Source organism: Sciurus vulgaris, assembly GCF_902686455.1.
Source record: "Sciurus vulgaris genome assembly, chromosome: 3".
NCBI lineage: Eukaryota > Metazoa > Chordata > Mammalia > Rodentia > Sciuridae > Sciurus > Sciurus vulgaris.
In genome coordinates, this window is record NC_136463.1 from 4,959,743 (window position 1) to 4,967,705 (window position 7,963).

Below are 7,963 nucleotides of genomic sequence, written 5' to 3' on the forward strand. Positions count from 1 at the left end.
ACATTAATTCTGAAAAAGTCTGTTCTGCTATTGCATTGATAGTTTGGCTAGATATAGAATTCTAGGTCGGAAAGTTTTTTCATTATTTCCAAGGCTTTGTTCCATTGTTTTCTAACCTCTACTTTGAAAAACCCAAAGTCATTCTTGAATCCTTATCATGTATCCTAATTATTTCTCCCTAGTATGTTGTAGAATCTTTTCCGGGTATTGGGAACCCATTCACTCAAGAAATGCCTATCTTTCAAGTCTACCAAAAATTATTAAAAAATTATTTTCGGGCTGGAGAGATAGCTCAGTCTGTAGAGTGCTTGCCTTGCATGCACAAGGCCCTGGGTTCGATCCCCAGCACTGCAAAAAAAAAAAAAATTATTTTCATGGCCAAGCATGGTGGTGCACACCTGTAATCCCAATAACTCAGGAGATTGGGGTGGGAGGATCACAAGTCTAAGGGTAGAGCCAGGCATAGTGGTGCATGCCTGGAACCCCAGTGACTCTGGAGCCTGAGGCAAGAGGATCACATGTTTGAGACCAGCCTCAGTAACTCAGCAAGGTCCAAAGCAACTTAGTGAGACCCTGTCTCAAAATAAAAACTAAAAAGGGCTGGGGTTGTAGCTCTGTGAAAAAACACCCCTGAGTTCAAGTACCAGTATTTTTTTTCCATCGGTGAATTATACCCTCTCTCTCTCTTTCTGGAACTTCTATTATTTGGGCATCAGGCCTCCTCGATGTGTCCTCTAGTTTCTCTTATTCACTTCTACTCTTCTCCATCCATTTCTCACATTTGTCTTCCTTTCTGGAAACTTTCAGTATCTCCCCTGAGATGTCTGACTCCATTCACATTCCACATCTCCAGCTGTCCTCCAGATCAAGAGGAAAACACCTTCGGTCTTTTGCCAGGTGCTACAGCCTGGATATGGTTTGCCTCCTGGGGTTCGTGTACTGGCAGCTGGGTCCCCGACTTTATGGTATTAGGAAGAGTGAATCTTTAAGAGGCATGGCCTAGGGGCTGGGTCTGTGGCTCAGTGGCAGAGTTTTTCCTGGCATGTGTGAGGCCCTGGGTTCCATTCTTAGAACCCATAAAAATAAAAAATAAATAAGTAAAATAAAGGTCCATTGACAACTGAAAAACAAAAAAGGCATGGCCTAGTGATGACTTGATCCTGGGGGCACCACCCCCGTGACGGGATCAACGCAGGTCTTGCTCCTGAGACAGTGGGTTATTATAACATGAGTCTGGCACCTCCCTTGCTTCCTGGCTCACCACTAATCTCTCCCACTCATGCCCCCCATTGTGATGCCACCCACCACAAGGCCTCGCTGGAGCCAAACAGGTCTCGGCAACTTGCTCTTGAATCTCCAGAACCATGAGCTAAACCTCTTTGAGTTATCAAGCCTCAGGTATTTTTTATAGCAACAGAAAACAGACTAAGACACTAGGGTTGGGAGGGGAAGTCTAGTGGGAAAAAAGGAATCTTGTCAAATAGATTTCTCCCAATCTCCACCCCTTCCTCCTATTTCCAGAGGTGCGGGATGTCAACAGTTTGTAACCATTTTGAAACTTCTACAGCAGGAATGGGTATGGCTTTGCTCTTCACTAATAGTTCAGTATCCAGCGATCTGAAGGTGTTAAATCAGTTGCCTCTTATCCTTCTGTTTTAATTTCCAGAACATGTTGTTGTGGTCTACAATCCTGTCTTCTCCAAGCTTCCTGGCTTGTGTTTCCCTTACCCCCATACTGGGAATCGAACCCCAGGGTGTTTACCACTGAGTTACATCCCTAATCCTTTTTATTTCTGAAACAGGGTTTCAAAAATAAAAGTTGTCGAGGCTGGCCTAAAACGTGCAATTCTCTGCCTCAGCCTCCTGACTAGCTGGCATTACAGGTGCATACCCTCCAAATAGCTTGGCTTGTGTTTTTAAAAATCTGTATATTACCATTTTAGTGGAATTTCAGGAATGAATTTAACCTGTCCTTGTTACATCAAGATCTAAGAGGGATCAGTCAGTTGTTTTATTTTCATGTTCCTTTAAATGTTTCATCTAAGCCTTTCTGTATCAGTACATGTTAATAAGATGGTGGGTTTCATTCTGGTGTATCTGTGCAGATATAAAAACATCATGTGATCAATTTCATTTTCTATGCCCTACACTGGGCCCTCCCCAACCCTTATCTATTCTACTGGTCACCCTTCTAATTTCATGGAGTCCCCTATGGTTTTTGTTGCCTCCGTTTCCATATGTGAGAGAAAACATATGACACTTTACTCTCTGAGTCTGACTTATTTTGCTCAAAATTATAGTTTCCATCTACTTCCTGAAAATGAAGTACGTTTGTTTGTCTTTGTGGCTGAATAAAGTACAAAAGCGTACGTATACACCACGTTTTCTTTATCCATTCCTCCTTCAGTGGGCTCCTGGGCTGATGCCATCGCTTGTGATTGGAAATCGTACCGCAGCAAACGTGGGTAGGCCTGTATCTCTGAAACACGCTGATTCACAATACACAAAGAACCCAAAAAACTCACCAGGAAAAGAAGCAAATAACCAATCAATGAAATGAGTAAATGAACTAAACAGACTCTTCCAAAAGAAGTAGCAAGGACCAATACTTGTATTAAAAAAAAAAAAAAGCATTCAACATCTCAAGGGTAATGCGAATCAAAACGACAGTGAAATTCCACCTCACTCCAGTTAGAGTGGCAAGCATTCAGAATACAAATAACAATAAATGTTTGCGAGGATTCAGGGAGAAAAGGAACACTCCTGCACTGTTGGTAGAGATGGACACTAGGACAGCCACCATGGAAATCAGCATGGAGCTTCCTCGAAAGCTAAAAGCACAACTACCATATGATCCAGCTAGGACGCCTGTGTGTTTATCCAAAACAATGCAATCTTCTTGGTCAAGAAGTATAGTGATGTATACTTGTCACATGGTTTTGGCAGGGGACAGACAGACATGAGTGGTGGGAACATGAGGCTAAGAGAATGATTCTGTAAAACGCTCCCACTGCGCTGACTCTCACATGCATTCTCTTTTAAAAAGCAGTTTACCTGCAGCCCTGCCTGGCTTAAGTTGAAAGGCTGTTACTACCCGTTATCTGCAGGAGAAACTCAAGCCCCAAAATGCCAATAATAAGAAGAAGGGGTCTTTTGTGACCTTACACAGATCAGATCCCAGAACTCAGGGCGATAAGGATAATTCCCCCTAACCATAAAATCTGTAAGAACAGGTTCCAATTAGAACTGGTCAGCATGGGTCAGAGTGACCTAAGGGTTGTTATGCAAATGCAGACTTGAAAGTCTGATGTCACCCTGCTGTCCGTCAAAAGTCAAGAGGTGGGGGCTGGGGAGATAGCTCAGCTGGTAGAGTGCTTGCCTCGCAAACACAAGGCCCTGAATTCGATTCCCCATACCGCAAAAAAAAAAAAAGTCAAGAGGTGGGCCTGGGTGGGACTCTCTGGAAACTTTCCTGGAACCCCCAATAAAACCTGAGGACAGGAGAGGCATTCTGTCTCTCTCCTCTCTGAGAGGACCCACTCTCTCCCTCGAGAGTGCCCCCCTTTCCCCTTTCCCATCCCTCTAATGAACTCCTGCCCGTTACTCTGAGGGGCACATCTGAAATCTTTCTGACTTGATCACAAGGATCAGGGTTTGAAGGAGGGTCTTGGAGTTGTCTGTTTCCCAGAAGTCTCCAGCACTGTAACAGTTTCAGCGCCCACGTTTGTATTTCTGTTTGTTTAGCGATCTTTGACAATGGAAAACTGTGACTTACGGCTAACACGGAGTTTCTCAAACTCTCGGATGGGGCTTCTCCATTTCTCTGTGCTCAAAACTGAGAAACTGCCGTCAGTGCGATGGAACGCTGAAAGAGAAGCGGAAGAGAGAGCTCAGACCTGCATTTTGTGCGAATCACACTAGCTGAGGAGAACGAACGTGAATTTGAAAAGACAAGCTGGAAGGCAGCGCGGTGAGTTTGAAGACAATCGCCATCCAAGTGGGCTCCTGGCTCTGGGAATTGGGGTAGAGAGATCCAGGTGACAAATGTACTCAACCTGGATTTTAAACTAATGAAAAAAATCACTATGAGTAATTGTAATGTAACATCATAGATAGAAAAAGAATAAGTTAAAAAAAAAAGGATAGATTACTGATTTATTTTGAAATAGTTAATGATATATGCAATAGTACAGCAGCACAATTGAGATTAATGGCAAAAGTTTTGTTTCATCCTTTTAACATTTTTTGTTTCCTATTGTTATCAAGACCAATTATAATTTATGCAAATTTTGACTATTGCTGGGTGCAATACAAACAGGCAAATCAATTATCTATTGTCAAAATAAATTTCCATTTACAGCAAAATAACATTTTTTAAGTTGCCATTTTCAGAAGTTGAAAAAAATCTTCCCATTAATAGGTTAAAAAAAAAAAAAAAAGCATAAAAGGAACTTTTTAAACCCTGAAAGATGTTAGGCTTTAATTGTGTGGATCACAAGTGCTAATCCACTTTCTGACTGATTCTGAACATCCTGACTCATATTCAAAATGCGCCATCAACTGTACTTTGTCTTGCAAACTCAGTTTCTACTCAACTTCAATTCAGTACTTAAATTCGCCTTTTTATAAATTCCTGACATGCAATGGGAGCAATTTTCATCATCGCTTTTTGTTCATAAAATCATTAATCATCTAAAAATGATTTTGATTGAAATGACAAAAGCCGCTGATACACAATTAGAACTTGCAATAAATTTTTGATTGGGGACTTGATTGAAATTCATGCCATTTCAGATACTGAGAAATAAATTGATTTTAGTGACAATGTGTTTGTGCAGAGCTGCTTACACGTGATTGTTTCAGAACATAGAGTACTTGAAGTTTTGAACTTTCTGGGCTTTTTGTCTTTTGCTCATATGCAGCTAGGGGCAGGGGTTGCTGGGAATTGAATCCAGGTCCTCGGTTATGCTAGGCAAGTGCTTTACCACTGAACTACGTCCCCAGACCAATCTCTTGGTTTTGCAAAACCACAACACACACTCCATCTCAAGTGAAAAGTACCGTGTATACATTGTTTAAAGTTTTTTTTTTTTTTTTTTTTAAATAGGGTCTTGCCAAGTTCCCCAGGATGGCCTTAAACTGGTGATTCTCCTGCATCAGCCTCCCAAGTAGCTCCTATGTGCCACTGTGCCTAACTTTTAAACATTCGAACTCAAGTTAATGTTAATCCTATATTTCTAAAATTCTAATAAAGTATATTTTAGATGTAGAAAAAATATAAAATTACACCTTATGGAAATTTTCAAATGTACACAAAAGTTGAGAGAACAATGAGCTCCGTGAATCAGTTGTGAACACACAACAAGGATCCACCCAGAGCCAATCTTGTTTCATCTGTACCCTCCAAGCACACTGGACTCAGAGTCCAGATTTTTGTTTTGTTTTGTTTCAGTTCTGGGGATGGAACCCATGGCCTTATGCATACTAGGCAAGTGCTCTACCACTGATATATACCTCTAGCCCCAGACTGGATTGTTTTTAACAAATCTCACATATCGTATGATTCCATCTGTAAATTTTTCAGGGTGTGTGTGAGAGAGAGATACTGGGGATTGAACTCAGGGGTGCTCTGAGCTACATTCCCATCCCTTTTTATTTTTTATTATGAGACAGGTCTTGCTAAACTGCCCAGGCTGGCCTCCAACCTGTGATCCTCCTGCCTTAGCCTCCTGAGTAGCAGGGATTACAAGTGTGCACCACTGTGTCAGGCATCCATATGTATTTCTAACAGATAAGAACTCTTTTAAAGAATAATTAAAATGCTATTACCTCACCTTAAAAAAAGTCAACAATTCCTTAGATTCGCTACTATGGTTTGGATCTGAGGGGTTCCCGAAAAGTTCCTGTGTTAATACAGGAATATTCGGAGGTGAGATGATTGGATTATGAGAGCATAACCTAATCTGTCCATCCTAGTTTTAACGTGTTAACTGGGTGGTAACCACAGGCAGTTGGGGCATGGCTGAAGGAGGGGGGTCGTAGGGGGTTCCTGGAAGTGGCAGCTTCCCTATGGCCCCTTCCCATCTCTCTGCTTCTTGGCTGTCAGGATGAAAAGGACCATTTAAAGAATCTGAAAATGATCCTATGGGTACACAGCAAAGAAAGAAGCACGTGTGCAAGAAAATCTAAACTTTGATAAGAGTCTGTGGTATGTGAACCAAATACCAACCCTGAATTGCCCTCTTTCCCTGCTCCCAATTCTGTGAGACGCAAGCTCTGCTCCAGGTTGGTACAATCAAGGACAAGAGGCCTCCTCTCCCCTCTGCCCAGCTCCCGGTTAGAGGACTTTCTTTCTGGGAGGGACAGGACATCAGCATTTCTCATACTGCCCCCGGTTACCTGTTGCGGAGGCAAGTCAAGGGCAAGGGGGGCCAAGAGGTGAGGACTCTCTTCTTCCGCCCAGCCCCTGCTCATGGAATGGAGACTCCATCTGGGGCACGAGATCACAGAGGATACCATTATAAGGTCATGGCTCCACCCCAGGAGAGAACAGCTGAGAACTCCCCTTTGCTTTCCACCTATTGTCCCAATCCTAAAACAGGAGTGTTGGTCGGAGAAAAGCACAAATCCCAGTTCAAAGGTTGTGTCTGGGGAAAGAAGCAATCTACAAAACAGAAAGGCCCTAATCTCCTCCCTAAGGAACTGATTGGGAGGCGGGGGAGGCCTGGTGAGGCCGAAGACCACAGAAGTGAAAAAGCCGGGCGGATGGATTCGGAGGCTTTGGTCCGAGGGGTACTGCCGTTGGGGGTTGTCACTGACACGGACGAGGCATCAACTCCCACACAGGAGGAAAGCACTACCCTTCCTTAAGGCAGGAAAATCCAGGCTGAGTTTGTGGGCTTGAAGACGGAAAGCTGAAGCAACAGCTAGTGATTCCCTTTTTCTCTCTGAAGTAGGAGGAAAGCCTCTTGCTGCGAGGGAGAAGAGCGAGAGGTCTGAGTTCTTACTAACCACAGAGGAAACGGGAGCAAGCCTCAATGGAGATATGAGTAATACCAACAGGGATTTTGACACATGAGGACCATGGAAATTGAATTGAAAGACCCAAATCCATGAATTCCAAGTAGTGCCCCTCAGCAGGGTAGCAAGAAGTGCCTCACCCTGCTCAGCAGCCTTAGGATAAGAGAAAAGGCTGGCTGCGTCTGTGTGCCCACCAATGTCCTGACTGGCCCACACCAGACAAGGTACTCAGACTCATTCTGGACCACAGGCCCCAGGAGGCGTTTCTGGAAGCTTTGCAAATGGGCAGATACCACTTTCTGCACCCAGATTTTCTCTCATGGGAGAAGCCTAGAAGACAGTCAGAGGAGGGTGCAGGTCCTGCTCACCCTTGCTGACTCCCAGCAGTTGGGTTGTCTGGAGCATTTTACAGGATTCTGAGTTCTAAGGACAATGTCCACTGCAGAATCCACCACCTGACCTACTAATCACTAGCAGGGAGGGCTCTGCCTCGGAGCTCAAATTGTCCTTCCTGGTGGTGCTGGAGAGCAGCCGGACCTCCATGCGCCCAGCTCTCCAGCTTGGCTTCCTTTTGTAAAAGGAACACAGTGTGCTGAGGGGCCTGACTTCTCTGGATAGTCACCAAATAAGAGGATGACAGATTCACCACCCCGACACACCTCCACCACCGCTGCCTACCTCGCCCCCTCCACTCCCAGCCCTGTGAGGGTTTTCTTCTCCAATCTCCCCAACCCCTCTCCAGCTGCTTTGGGGAACTAGATCCTCCTTGTAGTTCTGCAAGGACATGAGGCGCCAGGTTCCAAACCGACACAGGTCTGATGGTCCTACCAAAGGGAGGCCAGCAGGAGGTTCCTGGCTGCCGTCCAATCGCCTCTGGCATCAAGAAGCCGGGAGCCAGAGCCGGGGTCCCCCAAGCGCGCAGTGCGCAGCCAAGCGACAGGGG

General features: G+C 44.5%; 1 long non-coding RNA gene across 2 annotated transcripts in view; it reads right to left on the reverse strand.

The window, feature by feature from the left end:
• The window catches only part of LOC306658194, a 28,838-nt gene extending 20,976 nt beyond the window's left edge, over window positions 1-7,862 (reverse strand). For both annotated transcript variants that reach the window (XR_013762984.1, XR_013762985.1), the window contains exons 1-2: window positions 7,699-7,862; window positions 3,776-3,865 (exon numbers count right to left, since the gene is read on the reverse strand). This is a non-coding gene — a long non-coding RNA (uncharacterized lncRNA). The remainder of the gene's footprint in view (window positions 1-3,775; window positions 3,866-7,698) is intronic.
• Between the last annotated feature and the right edge of the window lie 101 nt (window positions 7,863-7,963).